This window comes from Bombina bombina, chromosome 6 (assembly GCF_027579735.1).
Source record: "Bombina bombina isolate aBomBom1 chromosome 6, aBomBom1.pri, whole genome shotgun sequence".
NCBI lineage: Eukaryota > Metazoa > Chordata > Amphibia > Anura > Bombinatoridae > Bombina > Bombina bombina.
Window position 1 is genome coordinate 278,541,772 of NC_069504.1, and position 21,092 is coordinate 278,562,863.

Genomic DNA, 21,092 nt, shown 5'->3' on the forward strand with positions numbered 1-21,092 from the left:
TAATGATTCTTGACAGTTATAGTATTGAGAGATCTGTAATCAATTATAGGTCTTAATGTTTCGTCTTTATTTTTAACTAAAAACATTCCAGCTGCGACTGGAGAAGTTGAATGGGATATAAAACCTTTTCTTAGATTTTCATTTAAATAGGTATGGATAAGATCTTTTTGTGACAAAGGGTAGATTTTCCCGTATGGAATTTGTGACCCAGGAATGATGTTGGGCAATCAAATACCCTGTGGGGGGGTAGACATTCAGCTTCCTTCATGTCAAAAACGTCACTTAAATCCTGATATACCTTTGGTACTACCATCTCAAGTACTGATATGGTGCAATGTGGGTAACAAGTGTTGAGACAGTAATCAGATTTGAGAGTTAACTTGTTAAGTTACCAATCTATAGAGGGGTTGTGTGTAAACAACCAAGGAAAACCCAGTATAATAGTATGTAAAGCTATAGGTATAATATTAAAAGTAAGATACTCAGTGTGTCCGTTAGGAGTAGAGACAAGTAATGGTATTGTGTTGTGTGTTATGGGTCCTCTTTGCATCAAGGAGCCATCAATTAATTTCACAAAAACAGGGTTATGCTTGCACACAGTGGGTCCTTACCCTTCTTTTACTTTGAAAGTAAAGGACAGGTTGATACTGTATGTTCCTTGTTGGCACAGTAAAGGCATAAGTTAGACATTCTACGTCTTGTCTTTTCCTTGTGAGAGAGAGGTCCTCTTATTGATCTGATTTCCATTGGGGTAGGGTATACAGATGTTTTCTCTGGAGTAGTAGTTGAAGTATAAGGACGCTTTGCTATAGATTCATAAGCTGATCTTTCTGCTTTTCTCTCTCTGAAGTGTCTGTCCAGTGTTATGCTTAATGTGATTAAGCCGGTGAGGGTATCGGGAATCTCTAAGCAAGATAGTTCATCCTTTAAAGATTCTGATAGTCCTAAACGGAACTGATTTTTCAAGCTTATTTCGTTCCATTGGGAATCTGCTGCCCACATTTGAAAATACGTTATGTATTCTTCTACGGGTCTTTTACCTTGTTTCAAGGCGCGAAGTTTGGTTTCTGCGTTGACTTGAGTATTGGAATCCTCATATAAGGCGGCCATTGCTGTAAAAAAATCTTGAAGTGAGTCCAATATTGGATCGGTTTATTCAAAAAAGCAATTTGCCCAGGATCTGGCTCTCCTAAAAGGAAAGAAATTGTTGTGCACACTTTAAGCCTCTCGGTATGATAGGTGTGAGGTTTCAAAGTAAATAATAAATGGCATGCATTCCTAAAATCCCGGAACTCAGTATGTTTGCCTGTAAATGGGGTGGGTAGGTTTATATGGGGTTCAGGTTTGTCTTGTTGTTTCTGTGCCATAGATTCTGTTAATAAAGCTTTTAGTACAGTATTTTCTGCTTGGACCTCTGTCAAGGCATGTGCCAGGTAATCTATTTTTGATTATGGCTGGCAAACTCATTTTTAATCTCATTTGGATCCATTAATACAGAGATGATTAATTAACCTTTTCTGGCCTGATTATTATGTAATGGTTCACTTAAGGTTGTAAGCAAAATAAAATAAATGGTCATTAACCAGTCTTGTTGCTCTTTTAATAGTAACCCCAGGATAACAAGGATAGGTTAAAAGGGTTAAATTGAATGAGCGTATTTCTTAGAAAGTAAATAAGAATTACATACAAAGTGAGTTTATATATAAATAGCAACTCAAAATAATGCAAAACATGAAATGGAAAGAGAGTCTCTGAAATTCCTCTGAGTATTATTCAAAATGCAAGCTCTAACACCAGTTCAACTAGATTGTAACAGGAATCATATGGAACAGCTCAAGATAATCCCAGAATGATACTAAGTTTGCATTGAACTTGAACAGAGTAGCAAGTGAAATGATTTCAGCAATACTTTATTTTAGCTATGCATAGAAGATAACGGATTTCATATAGTTAGGCAACAGAACGCTTGTTTGTGAAATATACACAATCTTGATATATTCATACCTTATAAACCAAGTCACTTGATTGGAGTTTAGAGGTATATTGAATAAAAGTCACTTTACCTTTATGTTCATGCTGTCCTATGCAGTAGCACACTGGGAAACCAGAAAGTTATCTTTACCCAGATCGGTGAGTATTCAGAGTAGAGCCGATGTGGCGTTGTTGAGATACTGGTATCCATGAACCGGAGTTTGTTGTGAGCAAAAGGAGGCTTGAAAATGGCTCAAGGAGAGTCGTTCGGAACAACTGCAAAAGCTGTAATCCGGAAGTAATGCTGGAGATCCGTAGCTGCGCAGTCAGCTGGCTGTAGCTCTCGCAAAGGTAATCTGGAGTGTATCTGTAAGGACCTGAAACTAGCAGGTGAATTCACAAAATCACATGTGAAAATTACAACAATAATCAGGCAACAATTCTGGTTGGAAGGCAGGTTAAGTAGCAATGAGGAAAGTAGGAGGTGATATAACTTAAATGTATATCACAATAATAGGACATTGTGAAAACTAATTGTTAGACACATTGCATTTATTTATCAATAATTCCACCATTATTCCTCCTATGATTCTTCTCAATAGCAAGCATTGTGCAAACTAACCTCATGTTGATCTTTAAAACTCGATTCTAGTCCAAATATAATTTTATCTGTATTATGTGTCACATTCATCACTTTCCGAATAGAGGATTGTGTCTGAAGTACCATCTAAAATAAATGAGAGAAAACATAAGTGTTTCCCATAGGATGCATCCTACCTCCCCCAGTCTTGTTCCAGACCTTGTGTACACTTACCATGTGAAGGTGTCTTTAGATGTTGTATTAGTTAGCACAGTTGAAAGACAATGCCACAGACATGATCACATTGGTATTCTTCATTTTCAGTCTGTAGATGAAGTAAATCTCCCTAATAGAAAATAAAGTGTAAATCAAATATCTAAAAGTGTTACATAATTCTACATCCCTCCCCCTAACACGAACTATTTCCTAAATGTTTCTTAGCAATAGCTTAATAAGCATAATTAGCCTCTATGACTTTGTCATCCTCCTCATCTCTTTGGAGGGCAAACGGCACCTGGACGTCCTGCAGCATCCCTGCCTGTTGAGCTGAAGGACGCTGCAGGTTATAGTGATCTTTGTCACCTTCCTAGGGCTGTATTGGAGGGCTCATCCAGACCTATCCAGACATTGAAATCACATTTTGAGGAGCCTAAACATTCATTCAACTACAGCCCTAGTTCACCTGTATGCCTGATAATAGCGCTTCTGTGCCTCGTCAATAGTGATGTCGCGAATTGTTCGCCGGCGAATTGTTCCCGGCAAACATAGCTTGTTCACGTTCGCAGCGGCGGGCGAACATATGCAATGTTCGATCCGCCCCCTATTCATCATCATTGAGTAAACTTTGACCCTGTATCTCACAGTCTGCAGACACATTTCAGCCAATCAGCAGCAGACACTCCCTCCCAGACCCTCCAAGCCATTTGCCTGTGTAATTTTGACTGTGAAACATCAGTCTGCTAGTGTAATCTAATTGCAGTTGCCTGCCTGCAGTGCCACCACTCATATCTGTTGTAACAGTAGTGTAAATTAAAAAAAAAAAAACTTTTTTAACTGTGAAACATCAGTCTGCTAGTGTAATCTAATAGCAGTTGCCTGCCTGCCAGCGTGTGTGCCAGGCCCACTTGCCAACTAGTGCCACCACTCATATCTGTTGTAACAGTAGTGTAAATTTAAAAAAAAAAAAAAAAATTTTGACTGTGAAACATCAGTCTGCTAGTGTAATCTAATTGCAGTTGCCTGCCTGCCAGCGTGTGTGCCAGGCACACTTGCTAAGTGCCACCACTCATATCTGTTGTAACAGTAGTGTAAATTTTTTTTTAAAAAAACTTTTTTGACTGTGAAACATCAGTCTGCTAGTGTAATCTAATTGCAGTTGCCTGCCTGCCAGCGTGTGTGCCAGGCCCACTTGCCAACTAGTGCCACCACTCATATCTGTTGTAACAGTAGTGTAAATGTAAAAAAACAAAACTTTTTGACTGTGAAACATCAGTCTGCTAGTGTAATCTAATTGCAGTTGCCTGCCTGCCAGTGTGTGTGCAAGGCCCACTTGCCAACTAGTGCCACCACTCATATCTATTGTAACAGTAGTGTACATTTTTAAAAAAAACTTTTTTGACTGTGAAACATCAGTCTGCTAGTGCAATCTAATTGTAGTTGCCTGCCTGCCAGCGTGTGTGCCAGGCCCACTTGCCAACTAGTGCCACCACTCATATCTGTTGTAACAGTAGTGTAAATTTAAAAATATAAACTTTTTTGACTGTGAAACATCAGTCTGCTAGTGTAATCTAATTGCAGTTGCCTGCCTGCCAGCGTGTGTGCCAGGCCCACTTGCCAACTAGTGCAACCACTAATATCTGTTGTAACAGTAGTGTAAATTTTGTAAAAAAAAACTTTTTTGACTGTGAAACATCAGTCTCCTAGTGTAATCTAATTGCAGTTGCCTGCCTGCCAGCGTGTGTGCCAGGCCCACTTGCCAACTAGTGCCACCACTCATATCTGTTGTAACAGTAGTGTAAATTTAAAAATAAAAACTTTTTTGACTGTGAAACATCATTCTGCTAGTGTAATCTAATAGCAGTTGCCTGCCTGCCAGCATGTGTGCCAGGCCCACTTGCCAACTAGTGCCACCACTCATATCTGTTGTAACAGTAGTGTAAATTTGTAAAAAAAACTTTTTTGACTGTGAAACATCAGTCTGCTAGTGTAATCTAATTGCAGTTGCCTGCCTGCCTGCCAGCATGTGTGCCAAGCCCACTTGCCAACTAGTGCAACCACTAATATCTGTTGTAACAGTAGTGTAAATTTTGTAAAGAAAAACTTTTTTGACTGTGAAACATCAGTCTGCTAGTGTAATCTAATTGCAGTTGCCTGCCTGCCAGCGTGTGTGCCAGGCCCACTTGCCAACTAGTGCCACCACTCATATCTGTTGTAACAGTAGTGTAAATTTAAAAAAAAAAAACTTTTTTGACTGTGAAACATCAGTCTGCTAGAGTAATCTAATTGCAGTTGCCTGCCTGCCAGCGTGTGTGCCAGCCTCACTTGCCAACTAGTGCAACCACTAATATCTGTTGTAACAATAGTGTAAATTTTGTAAAATAAAACTTTTTTGACTGTGAAACATCAGTTTGCTCTTGTAATCTAATTGCAGTTGCCTGCCTGCCAGCGTATGTGCCAGGCCCACTTGCTAAGTGCCACCACTCATATCTGTTGTAACAGTAGTGTAAATTTAAAAAAAAAAACTTTTTTGACTGTGAAACATCAGTCTGCTAGTGTAATCTAATTGCAGTTACCTGCCTGCCAGCATGTGTGCCAGGCCCACTTGCCAACTAGTGCCACCACTCATATCTGTTGTAACAGTAGTGTAAATTTTAAAAAAAAAACTTTTTTGACTGTGAAACATCAGTCTGCTAGTGTAATCTAATTGCAGTTGACTGCCTGCCAGCGTGTGTGCCAGGCCCACTTGCTAAGTGCAACCACTCATATCTGTTGTAACAGTAGTGTAAATTTAAAAATAAAAACTTTTTTGACTGTGAAACATCAGTCTGCTAGTGTAATCTAATTGCAGTTGCCTGCCTGCCAGCGTGTGTGCCAGGCCCACTTGCCAACTAGTGCCACCACTCATATCTGTTGTAACAGTAGTGTAAATTTAAAAAAAAAACTTTTTTGACTGTGAAACATCAGTCTGCTAGTGTAATCTAATTGTAGTTGCCTGCCTGCCAGCGTGTGTGCTAGGCTCACTTGCCAACTAGTGCAACCACTAATATCTGTTGTAAAAATAGTGTAAATTTTGTAAAAAAAAACTTTTTTGACTGTGAAACATCAGTCTGCTAGTGTAATCTAATTTCAGTTGCCTGCCTGCCTGCCTGCCAGCGTGTGTGCCAGGCCCACTTGCCAACTAGTGCCACCACTCATATCTGTTGTAACAGTAGTGTAAATTTAAAAAAAAAAAACTTTTTTGACTGTGAAACATCAATCTGCTAGTGTAATCTAATAGCAGTTGCCTGCCTGCCAGCGTGTGTGCCAGGCCCACTTGCCAACTAGTGCCACCACTCATATCTGTTGTAACAGTAGTGTAAATTTTTTTAAAAAACTTTTTTGACTGTGAAACATCAGTCTGCTAGTGTAATCTAATTGCAGTTGCCTGCCTGCCAGCGTATGTGCCAGGCCCACTTGCCAACTAGTGCAACCACTAATATCTGTTGTAACAGTAGTGTAAATTTTATAAAAAAAAACTTTTTTGACTGTGAAACATCAGTCTGCTAGTGTAATCTAATTGCAGTTGCCTGCCTGCCAGTGTGTGTGCAAGACCCACTTGCCAACAAGTGCCACCACTCATATCTGTTGTAACAGTAGTGTAAATTTAAAAAAAAAAACTTTTTTGACTGTGAAACATCAGTCTGCTAGTGTAATCTTATTGCAGTTGCCTGCCTGCCAGTGTGTGTGCCAGGCCCACTTGCCAACTAGTGCCACCACTCATATCTGTTGTGACAGTAGTGTAAATTTTGTAAAAAAAAACTTTTTTGACTGTGAAACATCAGTCTGCTTGTGTAATCTAATTGCAGTTGCCTGCTTGCCAGCGTGTGTGCCAGGCTCACAGCGTGCCCACTTGCCCAGTGCCACCACTCATATCTTGTTTAATAGTAGTGTAAGTGTACATTTAAAAAAAAAAACTTTTTTGACTGTGAAACATCAGTCTGCTTTTTTGTGTCAGGCTCACAGCGTATACTGTGCCCACTTGCCAAGTGCCACCACTCATATCTTGTTTAATAGTAGTGTAAGTGTACATTTTAAAAAAATAATCTTTTTGGATTGTGAAACATCAGTCTGCTTTTTTGTGTCAGGCTCACAGCGTATACTGTGCCCACTTGCCCAGTGCCACCACTCATATCTTGTTTAATAGTAGTGTAAGTGTACATTTTAAAAAAAAATGACAGGCAGAGGCAGGCCACCCCACAGGTGCCGTCGTGGTCGTGGTGCTGTGATTCCCTTTGACCCTACAATAATGCCCAGTGTTCAGAGGCCACGTACCATGAATGCGAAAAGTTCTGAGGAGGACCTAGTTGACTGGCTAACACAGGACACCCAATCTTCTACAGCTTCCGCTCGAAACCTTGACGCACCATCCACCTCCAGCTTAGCTTCAGGCACCTCTCAAGTGACCACTCGCCCGCCTGCCGCCACCACCAACACTAGCACCACAGCCGCTTCACTTGATCTGTCAGAGGAGTTATTGACACATCAGTTTGAAGAAATGAGTGATGCGCAACCATCATTGACAGAGGATGTAGATAACAGTGATATGTCTCAGTCAGGCAGCATTACAGACATGGATGTACGGTGTGATGATGATGATGTTGTACCTGATGCTGCTTCCTTTGTTGATTTGTCAGATACAAGTGAAGCGGTTGATGATGACGATGCATCTGTGGATGTCACGTGGGTGCCCGCTAGAAGAGAAGAAGAAGAGGGGGAAAGTTCAGATGGGGAGACAGAGAGGAGGAGGAGGAGACGAGTTGGAAGCAAGGGGAGGTCGTCGCAAGGAGCTAGTGGCACAGTCAGACAGCATGCATCGGCACCCGGGGTCAGCCAGACAGCACGCCAATCAATGCATGCTGTTGCCACCACCAGAATGCTGTCATCACAGAGCTCAGCAGTGTGGCATTTTTTTGTGTGTCTGCCTCTGACAACAGCGATGCCATTTGCAACCTGTGCCAAAAGAAACTGAGTCATGGAAAGTCCAACACCCACCTAGGTACAACTGCTTTGCGAAGGCACATGATCTCACATCACAAACGCCGATGGGATGAACACATGAGTAGAAGCCGCACACAAACTCAAAGCTGCCATCTTCCTCCTGATCCAGCATCTTCAGCCACATCAACCACTGCTGTCCTCCTTGCCCCCTCTCAACTATCCGCCACTCCGTCTCTCTTCCGTAGCAGTTCCTGCTCATCTGCGCAAAGTCAGGTGTCTGTCAAGGACATGTTTGAGCGTAAGAAGCCAATGTCCCAAAGTCACCCCCTTGCCCGGCGCCTGAAAGCTGGCTTGTCTGAACTCTTAGCCCGCCAGCTTTTACCATACAAGCTGGTGGAGTCTGAGGCGTTCAAAAAATTTGTAGCTATTGGGAAACCGCAGTGGAAGGTACCCGGCTGAAATTTCTTTGCACAAAAGGCAATCCCCAACCTGTACTCGATTGTGCGAAAGGAAGTAATGTCATGTCTGGCACACAGCGTTGGGGCAAGGGTCCATATGACCACTGATAGCTGGTCTGCAAAGCATGGTCAGGGCAGGTATATCACTTACACTGCTGACGGCTGCCAAGCATGGAATGCATGGCTCTGCAGAGGAGTTGGTGACACCGCCACGACTTGCAGGCAGGCCTGCTGCCACCTCCTCTACTCCTCCTACTCCATCCTCTTCCATAACCTCCTCGGCTGAGTCCTCTTCTGCTGCTGCGTCTTGCTCCACATCAACAACACTCCCCCAGCTCCGCAGGTACTATTCCACATCCCGGATACGCAGTGTCACGCCGTCTTGGGGTTGACTTGCCTGAAAGCAGAGTCACACCGGAACAGCACTCCTGTCCGCCCTGAACGCACAGGTGGATCAGTGGCTGACTCCGCACCAACTGCAGATCGGCAAAGTGGTTTCTGACAACGGAAGTAATTTGTTGGCGGCATTGAAATTGGGCAAGTTGACACATGTGCCGTGCATGGCACATGTGTGTAATCTGATCGTACAGCGCTTTGTGTATAAGTACCCAGGCTTACAGGACATCCTGAAGCAGGCCAGGAAGGTGTGTGGCCATTTCAGGCGTTCCTACACGGCCATGGCAAATTTTGCAGATATCCAGCGGCGAAACAACATGCCAGTGAGGCACTTGATTTGCGACAGCCCGACACGTTGGAATTCAACACCCCTAATGTTCGACCGCCTGCTCCAACAAGAAAAAGCCGTTAACGAGTATTTGTATGACCGGGGTGCTAGGACAGCCTCTGCGGAGCTGGGGATTTTTTTGCCATTTTACTGGACGCTAATGCGCAATGCCTGTAGTCTCATGCATCCTTTTGAGGAGGTGACAAACCTAGTCAGTTGCACCGAAGGCACCATCAGCATCATCATACCATTTGTTTTCTTCCTGGAGCGTGCCCTGCGAAGAGTGCTGGATCAGGCCGTAGATGAGTGTGAAGAGGAAGAGTTGTGGTCACCATCACCACCAGAAACAGCCTTATCAGCATCGCTTACTGGACCAGCGGCAATGCTGGAAGAGGATTGTGAGGAAGAGGAGTCAGAGGAGGAATGTGGCTTTGAGGAGGAGGAGGAGGAAGACCAACCACAACAGGCATCCCAGGGTGCTCGTTGTCACCTATCTGGTACCCGTGGTGTTGTACGTGGCTGGGGGGAAGAAGATACCTTCAGTGTTATCACTGAGGACGAGGAACGGGACATGAGTAGCTCGGCATCCAACCTTGTGCAAATGGGGTCTTTCATGCTGTTGTGCCTGTTGAGTGACCCTCGTATAAAAAAGCTGAAGGAGAAGGACCTGTACTGGGTGTCCACGCTACTAGACCCCCGGTATAAGCATAAAGTGCCTGAAATGTTACCAAATTCCCGCAAGTCGGAAAGGATGCAGCAGTTCCAAAATAAATTAAAAAGTATGCTTTACAAAGCGTATAAGGGTAATGTCACAGTACAATGGGAATCTAACAGGGGAAGAGGTGAAAGTAATCCTCCGACTTCCACGACCACGCCGGCAAGGACAGGAAGCTTTACAGACGTGTTGTTGATGGAGGACATGCAGAGCTTTTTAACTCCTATGCATCGCCACAGCCCTTCGGGGTCCACCCTCAGAGAACGACTCGACCGACAGGTAGCAGACTATTTCACCTTAACTATAGATCTCGACACTCTGAGGAGCGATGAACCCCTTGACTACTGGGTGTGCAGGCTTGACCTGTGGCCTGAGCTATCCCAATTTGCGATAGAACTTCTGGCCTGCCCCGCTTCAAGTGTCCTGTCAGAAAGGACCTTCAGTGCAGCAGGAGGTATTGTCACTGAGAAGAGAAGTCGCCTAGGTCAAAAAAGTCTAGATTACCTCACCTTTATTAAGATGAATGAGGGATGGATCCCGAAGGGACTGACATTGGGCGATACATTCAAGTAAAAAAGGCCTGATGAGATTATCTGCCTTGGGCTATAAATGGTCCACAAGCTGCTGTATGTTATCTTCGAATGCCGGATGACTTGCGTGACTTATCCGCCACCAACTAGGGTTCAAGCCGCAATGTTTTAGGGCACTTTCTTCCAGGGAAACAAACATCAAATTTTCTGGCCGCTGCTACAGCAGCGGCTGCAACAATACCTAATTTTTCAGGCATGTGTACATGCCAAATTTTTCTGGCCTCTGGTGCTGCACTGTGGCTTCAAAAAACAAAACAAAAAAAAAGGCACGTAACAGGGATTAAAGTGATAGGAATATTACTACTTAACACACCACTGCTATCTGGTGGCACAGTAGATTGCACACACAGTGCCCCAATATTTGAAGTAGGAGGACCGACCAAGCATTTTTTTCCATCTCCCGGTTCCTAAAATGCATGCCATATACACGTCCCCTGATAGGGAATGTAACAGGGATTAAAGTGATAAGAATAGTACTACTTAACACACTACTCATATCTGGTGGCACAGTAGATTGCACGCGCAGTGCCCCAAATTTGAAGTAGGAGGACCGACCAAGCATCTTTTTCCATCTCCCGGTTCCTAAAATCCATGCCATTTACACGTCCTCTGATAGGGGACACCACAGTGGAAGGTACCCGGCCGAAATTTCTTTGCACAAAAGGCAATCCCCAACCTGTACTCGATTGTGCAAAAGGAAGTAACCTTACCATGGGTCCCAGACTGCACGTCTTGTAATTCTCTGTCTGGGAAATTATCTATCTATCAAATCTATCTATTGATCTATCAAATCTATCTATCTATCTATCTATCTATCTATCTATCTATCTATCGTTCGTATCTATAAAATGTATCTATTGCATCTATTGATCTATCTATCTAATCTATGTATCTATCTATCTATCTATCTATCTATCTATCTATCAAATCTATCTATCTCTTGGCCGGACCGACCAAGCATCTTTCGCCATCTCTCGGTTCCTAAAATCCATGCCATATACACGTACCCTGATAGGGGACGTAACAGGTATTAAACTGATAAGAATAGTACTACTTGACAGACCACTCATATCTGTTGGTACAGTAGATTGCACGCGGTGCTCTGACAAAATGCAGAAGGACATTTGGCAGACGGACATTTGGCCGACAGATAGAAAGCTAAAGAATGTTCCGATTTTGGCCGAGGGCAGATACGTTCCAGAGTGCTCTGTTCTAATCAGAGCCTCGGGCACCGCAACTGCCACTGGGAACCTTACTATGGGTCCCAGAACGCATGTCTTGTAATTCTCTGTCTGGGAAATTATCTATCTATCAAATCTATCTATTGATCTATCAAATCTATTTATCTATCTATCGCAGTGCTTTCAAAACTGTTTGTCGGGACACACTAGTGTGTCGGCAGCAGTGTGTAGGTGTGTCCCTGCTTCAGCACAATTTTTTTAATTATTTTTTTTTTTTTAATTGTTTTTTGGTTTCTGACTTTCCACCTGCCTGCTACACATATCACATGGTTGACACGTGATTGATACCTAGTAGGTCACAGATCATCTTAACCAATTGGCACAGCTCAGTGGGAACTGAAACTATATTCACAGATCTCTGAGGGTGGCAGCTTAAACGCTGAGCTGAAGTCAGAGGGATTTTTTTGAAGCTAGCTCCCAGTAGTGCATTGTTGCTCCTGCTCTTGATATATGGATAGGAAGTGGAAGCTTAAAAATGCTCGATGATGAAATGCGAGTGTCTTTATCTAATATTACACCAAATATTCTGAAACTGTGTTCATCCCATCAACCTCATACATCCCATTAAAATAGTAAGTAGCTATTGGTGTTATTAAACTTTTTTTTTAATTCTTGCACATACATACTGTTACTTGTAAATGCATTTTGTTATTATATAATATATGTATGTGTCCGTATCTTTTAAAACAAGTTAGTTTAACCTCCTTTTTGCTAGTACAACTGAATTACTGTGTCGTGAAATGATGTAGGTCTACAAAGTGTGTCACCAGCATGAAAAGTTTGGAAAGCTCTGATCTATCGTATCTATCAAATGTATCTATTGCATCTATTGATCTATCTATCTATCTATCTAATCTATGTATATATCTATCAAATCTATCTATCTCGTGGCAATGGGGAGTTTGCGGTTGTGCAAATGGACTGTTTGCGGTTGTTTGCGGTGCGTTAAACGGGGAGTTTGGTCTGTCACTGTGAAGCGGGCGTAACCCTTACACTACCCGATCGATACAACATCATAACTGATGTTTTAAAGCACGTTATTCCAAACAATTTAGGAATGTTAGGTGATTTATGCCCTTTATGGATTAAAAACAGACTCTGCATCAACTATGTAATTTTCCGTGGGAGTTTTGCCATGGATCCCCCTCCGGCATGCCACAGTCCAGGTGTTAGTACCCTTGAAACAACTTTTCCATCACTATTGTGGCCAGAAAGAGTCCCTGTGTGTTTTAAAATTTGCCTGCCTATTGAAGTCAATGGCGGTTTGCCCGGTTCACCCGTTCGCGAACAGTTGCGGAAGTTTGCGTCTGCTGTTCGCGAACCAAAATTTTTAGATTCGCGACATCACTACTCGTCAATGGGGTTACATAGAGACATAATGAGCCAATTCCTGCTCATGTAACTCGAATCATCTATAAATAATTAACATTACAAAATGTCAATATTATAAATATATGATAAATAATAAGATTAATATAAACATTAAAAGAAAAAATATACGGTATATACAATGCATTTGTGTATACGAAAATCGCATAAAATCCATGAAATTAAAATTAAGGTTAAACGTTTACATAACATAGCTAAAATGTCTTTATTTAATAACATATCTGCTTTGAGCTAAACCTAGACATTTGCTAAACGAGACAAGTAAATGGTTAAACATCATTCTATATCTGCACATTTTAGCTATAACCTGCTACATATCTGCTTTGAGCTAAACATACACATTTGCTGAAAGAGACAAGTAAATGGTTAAATCACATTCTTTCGGGCCTAATTATCAAGCTCCGAATGGCTCGCTGGAAACAGCAGTTATGAAGCAGCGGTCTAAAGCGTTATGGAAATGTATGCATTATGGGCCATAACGCTACAAATTGAGCCATAACGCACAACTCGTAATCTTGGTGTATATTTATTATTATTATTATTATTCATAAAATTATTATTATAATTTCCATAAAAAAAGTATGTAAAAAGTTAATTAATTATAATTTGCTTATAAAGACAACTCCTACAACTGTATTAGCCATACCTTCCAAAATTTTCCAGATGCCATTTAGGAAAGGGAGGCTGGCGTCAAGGAGATATGGGGGTGGAGTCATAATAAATAAGGGGGAAAGTCAAATCCAATTTGTAGATGAAAGTGAGTAGAGCTGGTGAGAAGTGAGCAGAGCCAGACAGGTGGTGGCTAGACTAGGGGCATGGCTGGGCAGCCCTATCAAACTGGGACTTTTATTTGATCCTGTAATGCTGTGGCAGGGAGCTCTGAATCAGTGGAGAGGCACACATCTCCATTACATGATAAAAAAATAAAGCTTATTCAGCACAGACCATAACAAGTAATTCTAAAACCTCCTCTTTTAGTTGTCTTGGAACAAAAAAACAACTCTACAAAGTCCCTTTGATATGACAAGTTAAAATCAGTAAGTGAAACTGGTTAGTAGAATGATAAATTGATGCACTGTCCTGTACTAAGTATGCCAGCAAAATAAAAGCAAATCTATGTCAGTATTATAGAGCAAGTTACTTAACAGTCATATACATGCAGTATAAAATGGATCAATGTGTTTAGCTTTTATGGATGCACAACTTTATTTATAGCCTGCAGTAACATTTGTGACATGCATACAAGTGAAAAGAATAAGGATTGATCTGACCTACTAAACTACATTTGCTTACTACATCTGGACAGTATATGCAGCTCTTAAGCTTTAATTGATGCAATTGTATAATAAGAAACATTGTTTTCATGTATTTTGTATGTTTTCCTGTTCATTGCTTCTACTTTAACCCATTCTATAAAAATGTACAATCTAATATTTATATGTTTTGCAGCACAGTCAGCTTACACAAGCCCCTCATAGAATTGTCTAACTTTTTCCAGCCAATCAAATGTTGGACAGCTGTATACTCTGCATAGATTTCCATTGAGTAGAACAGCCACGACCCCTAAGTAAAACAGACAAATAGAGCAAGGTATGCCAGAACATACTTGTATTGCTCTATAACAGTTGTATTTGTTGGCTAAATTACGTATTTGTGGTATATAAACTGAGCTTATTGAAATCCATTTGGAAAATACTACTTCTTTAAAGAAATTTTGTGTTAATATTATCTAAGGCCTAGATTTAGAGTTCGGCGGTAAAAGGGCTGTTAACGCTCCGCGGGTTTTTTTCTGGCCGCACCATAAATTTAACTCTGGTATCGAGAGTTCAAACAAATGCTGCGTTAGGCTCCAAAAAAGGAGCGTAGAGCATTTTTACCGCAAATGCAACTCTCGATACCAGAGTTGCTTACGGACGCGGCCGGCCTCAAAAACGTGCTCGTGCACGATTCTCCCATAGGAAACAATGGGGCTGTTTGAGCTGAAAAAAAACCTAACACCTGCAAAAAAGCAGCGTTCAGCTCCTAACGCAGCCCCATTGTTTCCTATGGGGAAACACTTCCTACGTCTGCACCTAACACCCTAACATGTACCCCGAGTCTAAACACCCCTAACCTTACACTTATTAACTCCTAATCTGCCGCCCCCGCTATCGCTGACCCCTGCATTACACTTTTAACCCCTAATCTGCCGCTCCGTAAACCGCCGCCACCTACGTTATCCCTATGTACCCCTAATCTGCTGCCCTAACATCGCCGACCCCTATGTTATATTTATTAACCCCTAATCTGCCCCCCACAACGTCGCCGACACCTGCCTACACTTATTAACCCCTAATCTGCCGAGCGGACCTGAGCGCTACTATAATAAAGTTATTAACCCCTAATCCGCCTCACTAACCCTATCATAAATAGTATTAACCCCTAATCTGCCCTCCCTAACATCGCCGACACCTACCTTCAATTATTAACCCCTAATCTGCCGACCGGAGCTCACCGCTATTCTAATAAATGTATTAACCCCTAAAGCTAAGTCTAACCCTAACACTAACACCCCCCTAAGTTAAATATAATTTTTATCTAACGAAATAAATTAACTCTTATTAAATAAATGATTCCTATTTAAAGCTAAATACTTACCTGTAAAATAAATCCTAATATAGCTACAATATAAATTATAATTATATTATAGCTATTTTAGGATTAATATTTATTTTACAGGCAACTTTGTAATTATTTTAACCAGGTACAATAGCTATTAAATAGTTAAGAACTATTTAATAGTTACCTAGTTAAAATAATAACAAATTTACCTGTAAAATAAATCCTAACCTAAGATATAATTAAACCTAACACTACCCTATCAATAAAATAATTAAATAAACTACCTACAATTACCTACAATTAACCTAACACTACACTATCAATAAATTAATTAAACACAATTGCTACAAATAAATAAAATTAAATAAACTATCTAAAGTACAAAAAATAAAAAAGAACTAAGTTACAGAAAATAATAAAATATTTACAAAGATAAGAAAAATATTACAACAATTTTAAACTAATTACACCTACTCTAAGCCCCCTAATAAAATAACAAAGCCCCCCAAAATAAAAAATTCCCTACCCTATTCTAAAATACAAATATTACAAGCTCTTTTACCTTACCAGCCCTGAACAGGGCCCTTTGCGGGGCATGCCCCAAGAATTTCAGCTCTTTTGCCTGTAAAAAAAAACATACAATACCCCCCCCCAACATTACAACCCACCACCCACATACCCCTAATCTAACCCAAACCCCCCTTAAATAAACCTAACACTACCCCCCTGATGATCTTCCTACCTTGTCTTCACCATGCCAGGTTCACCGATCCGTCCTGGCTCCAAGATCTTCATCCAACCCAAGCGGGGGCTAGACATCCACTGAAGAAGTCCAGAAGAGGGTCCAAAGTCTTCCTCCTATCCGGCAAGAAGAGGACATCCGGACCGGCAAACATCTTCTCCAAGCGGCATCTTCTATCTTCTTCCATCCGATGACGACCGGCTCCATCTTGAAGACCTCCAGCGCGGATCCATCCTCTTCTTCCGACGACTAGACGACGAATGACGGTTCCTTTAAGGGACGTCATCCAAGATGGCGTCCCTCGAATTCCGATTGGCTGATAGGATTCTATCAGCCAATCGGAATTAAGGTAGGAATTTTCTGATTGGCTGATGGAATCAGCCAATCAGAATCAAGTTCAATCCGATTGGCTGATCCAATCAGCCAATCAGATTGAGCTCGCATTCTATTGGCTGATCGGAACAGCCAATAGAATGCGAGCTCAATCTGATTGGCTGATTGGATCAGCCAATCGGATTGAACTATATTCTGATTGGCTGATTCCATCAGCCAATCAGAAAATTCCTACCTTAATTCCGATTGGCTGATAGAATCCTATCAGCCAATCGGAATTCGAGGGACGCCATCTTGGATGACGTCCCTTAAAGGAACCGTCATTCGTCGTCTAGTCGTCGGAAGAAGAGGATGGATCCGCGCTGGAGGTCTTCAAGATGGAGCCGGTCGTCATCGGATGGAAGAAGATAGAAGATGCCGCTTGGAGAAGATGTTTGCCGGTCCGGATGTCCTCTTCTTGCCGGATAGGAGGAAGACTTTGGACCCTCTTCTGGACTTCTTCAGTGGATGTCTAGCCCCCGCTTGGGTTGGATGAAGATCTTGGAGCCAGGACGGATCGGTGAACCTGGCATGGTGAAGACAAGGTAGGAAGATCATCAGGGGGGTAGTGTTAGGTTTATTTAAGGGGGGTTTGGGTTAGATTAGGGGTATGTGGGTGGTGGGTTGTAATGTTGGGGGGGGGTATTGTATGTTTTTTTTTACAGGCAAAAGAGCTGAAATTCTTGGGGCATGCCCCGCAAAGGGCCCTGTTCAGGGCTGGTAAGGTAAAAGAGCTTGTAATATTTGTATTTTAGAATAGGGTAGGGAATTTTTTATTTTGGGGGGCTTTGTTATTTTATTAGGGGGCTTAGAGTAGGTGTAATTAGTTTAAAATTGTTGTAATATTTTTCTTATCTTTGTAAATATTTTATTATTTTCTGTAACTTAGTTCTTTTTTATTTTTTGTACTTTAGATAGTTTATTTAATTTTATTTATTTGTAGCAATTGTGTTTAATTAATTTATTGATAGTGTAGTGTTAGGTTAATTGTAGGTAATTGTAGGTAGTTTATTTAATTATTTTATTGATAGGGTAGTGTTAGGTTTAATTATATCTTAGGTTAGGATTTATTTTACAGGTAAATTTGTTATTATTTTAACTAGGTAACTATTAAATAGTTCTTAACTATTTAATAGCTATTGTACCTGGTTAAAATAATTACAAAGTTGCCTGTAAAATAAATATTAATCCTAAAATAGCTATAATATAATTATAAATTATATTGTAGCTATATTAGGATTTATTTTACAGGTAAGTATTTAGCTTTAAATAGGAATTATTTATTTAATAAGAGTTAATTTATTTCGTTAGATAAAAATTATATTTAACTTAGGGGGGTGTTAGTGTTAGGGTTAGACTTAGCTTTAGGGGTTAATACATTTATTAGAATAGCGGTGAGCTCCGATCGGAAGATTAGGGGTTAATAATTGAAGGTAGGTGTCGGCGATGTTAGGGAGGGCAGATTAGGGGTTAATACTATTTATGATAGGGTTAGTGAGGCGGATTAGGGGTTAATAACTTTATTATAGTAGCGCTCAGGTCCGCTCGGCAGATTAGGGGTTAATAAGTGTAGGTAGGTGTCGGCGACGTTGTGGGGGGCAGATTAGGGGTTAATAAATATAACATAGGGGTCGGCGATGTTAGGGGTAGCAGATTAGGGGTACATAGGGATAACGTAGGTGGCGGCGATTTGCGGTCGGAAGATTAGGGGTTAATTATTTTAAGTAGCTTGCGGCGACGTTGTGGGGGGCAAGTTAGGGGTTAATAGATATAATACAGGGGTCGGCGGTGTTAGGGGCAGCAGATTAGGGGTACATAAGTATAACGTAGGTGGCGGTCGGCAGATTAGGGGTTAAAATTTTTAATCGAGTGGCGGCGATGTGGGGGGACCTCGGTTTAGGGGTACATAGGTAGTTTATGGGTGTTAGTGTACTTTAGGGTACAGTAGTTAAGAGCTTTATAAACCGGCGTTAGCCAGAAAGCTCTTAACTCCTGCTATTTTCAGGCGGCTGGAATCTTGTCGTTAGAGCTCTAACGCTCACTGCAGAAACGACTCTAAATACCCGGCGTTAGGAAGATCCCATTGAAAAGATAGGCTACGCAAATGGCGTAGGGGGATCTGCGGTATGGAAAAGTCGCGGCTGTAAAGTGAGCGTTAGACCCTTTAATCACTGACTCCAAATACCAGCGGGCGCCCAAAACCAGCGTTAGGAGCCTCTAACGCTGGTTTTGACGGCTACCGCCGAACTCTAAATCTAGCCGTAAGTGTTTTCTCTGTTTAATTGAAGAAAAAACATCATCAACATGTATTACATTTCTTTGGTTAAAAAGGCAAAAAAAGGTATGTTTCTTTACTTTGAGAGATATGAAACAGTACTCCTTTAGTAAAAAAAGAAAAAGAGAAAAAAAGCGTACTTGTTTTCTTGCAAAATAAGCAAAAAGGGGTTTATAAAGGCTCTTTGCACACGTCGGAAGTAGCACGGTATTACGTGTTGAAAGTAAAAATGTTCACTTGAGAGCAAATTCATTTAACGCACGTCGGGATATCGCAACCTCAGAGTTTTGGTTAACTATTACACAAGACAAAAAAGTTGCACAAAACACATCAAAACTACATTTAAATGTACAGTTACACTCATAATAACACTGTCTAATAAAAAAAATATTTAAAAAATAAGGTATAAGGGCTCAAAGATATGAGGTCTCACGTGTTAGAGAAAAAAGGACTGCAAAGGGCTTTAACATAGAGATACATAGATATACATGTCTAAAAATGTATATGTATGAATATATATATATGTATACATATGTAATTATATATAAATTCATATGTATGTGTATATATATATATATATATATATATATATATATATATATATATATATATATATATATATATATATATATATATATATATATATATATATATAAAATCCTTTTATTGTACTCTCTCGATTTAAACCAGAGCAACTTTAATGTGTGACGTTTCGGAGCATTCACCCCTTCCTCAGACCTGAATGCTCCGAAACATCACACATTAAAGTTTCTGTGGTTTAAATCCAGAGAGTACAATTATTGAATTTTGTATACTGTGGTATTTTGCACCCTGGTATTTGTCTTTCCTGCGAGGGTCTCTACCAATTTGTATATATATATATATATATATATATATATATATATATATATATATATATATATATATATATATATATATATATATATATAAATACAAGTGCATTGCTTTGAAATCAAGTAGCTGAAAACATATTAAATCATATCTATGCAATATTAATATTTAATAAAGTGTTTAACTATGTAATAATGTAAATATTTCACATTCCAATGTTCTTCACATAGGAGAATATGTTCTAAGTATTTTTAAACAGATATTCCTATATATATATATCTGTATATATCTACACCTATAAATAATTTTATATATATATATATATATATATATATATATATATATATATATAGATATATATATATATATATATATTCTACAAAAAACATCATATATATATATATATATATAAATATGTATTTATGAATGAATAGAACATATTCTTATATGTGAAGAACATTGGAATGTGAAATATTAATATTTTGTGTGGTGTTAGCGCACTTGCAAAAATGTGATTGTATTTGTGTGTGAATAAGGGTGTTTTTCCTATTTTCGCATTCCATTGAAGTCTATGGTGAAATACGTTAACGCGGTCACGATATTCGAAGTTCATTTTTTGCGCACACGGGTTACCGCGTGAGCGAAAACTGTTTCTTACAACTTGTAATACACACGCAACCAGATGCACGCAAAAAGCCGAAGTCTAGTGGGGTTAATGCACCATTTGCTATGGTTACTTAAGGGAGCAAAGCTGCCTCTTCTGATCATAAGGAAGAGAGTAACTTCCTGTTTCTCTAGCATTAACTGAACATTAAGTCAGCTCAAGTTACTCTAAGAGGATTTATGACATCAATATATGCATTCCTGTAGAGACGCCAGCCTCCTTGTGGGGCTGTAACAGTTCTATGTACTGTATATAACTATACAATATATATTTTACAAAAAATACATTGGATATATATAGAAATAGGTATTTAAAAATACATAGAATATTTATTCTACTATATTCTATTATATTCTATTAGAATGTAAAATATTCTTACCTACTTTAGGGTTAGCAATGTAGGTTTAACTCCTATCGGGTTAGCGTGTGAACGATAAGTGTTATTTTTTTATTTGCGCCCTACATTGAAGTCTATGGGAAGAAGAAGCGCAATCAGGATATCTGAAGTCCTTTCAACTTGTAATATGCATCCTAAGCTCACACGTTAAAAGTTTGCTAGCAAAATTCCTAAATAATGCACCATTTGTAATCCGGCCCTGTGTGTTTTGATACTAATAATGCTGTATTAGTGACCATTTAAATGTAAACTTTTTTTTACTTAATATTTTGTCAGGTGAAAGCTATTTTCTGCATGATTAAATTTGCTCTTTTACCTTTTGAGT

The 21,092-nt window shown here is 40.1% G+C and overlaps 1 long non-coding RNA gene across 1 annotated transcript; it reads right to left on the reverse strand.

Annotated features, from left to right (window-relative positions):
* Window positions 1-2,644: 2,644 nt before the first annotated feature.
* Window positions 2,645-20,772, reverse strand: LOC128665031 (uncharacterized). Its single transcript, XR_008402972.1, has 3 exons — window positions 20,754-20,772; window positions 2,786-2,897; window positions 2,645-2,698 (listed from the first exon to the last, which is right to left on the reverse strand). It is a non-coding gene; the product is annotated as an uncharacterized LOC128665031 (long non-coding RNA).
* Between the last annotated feature and the right edge of the window lie 320 nt (window positions 20,773-21,092).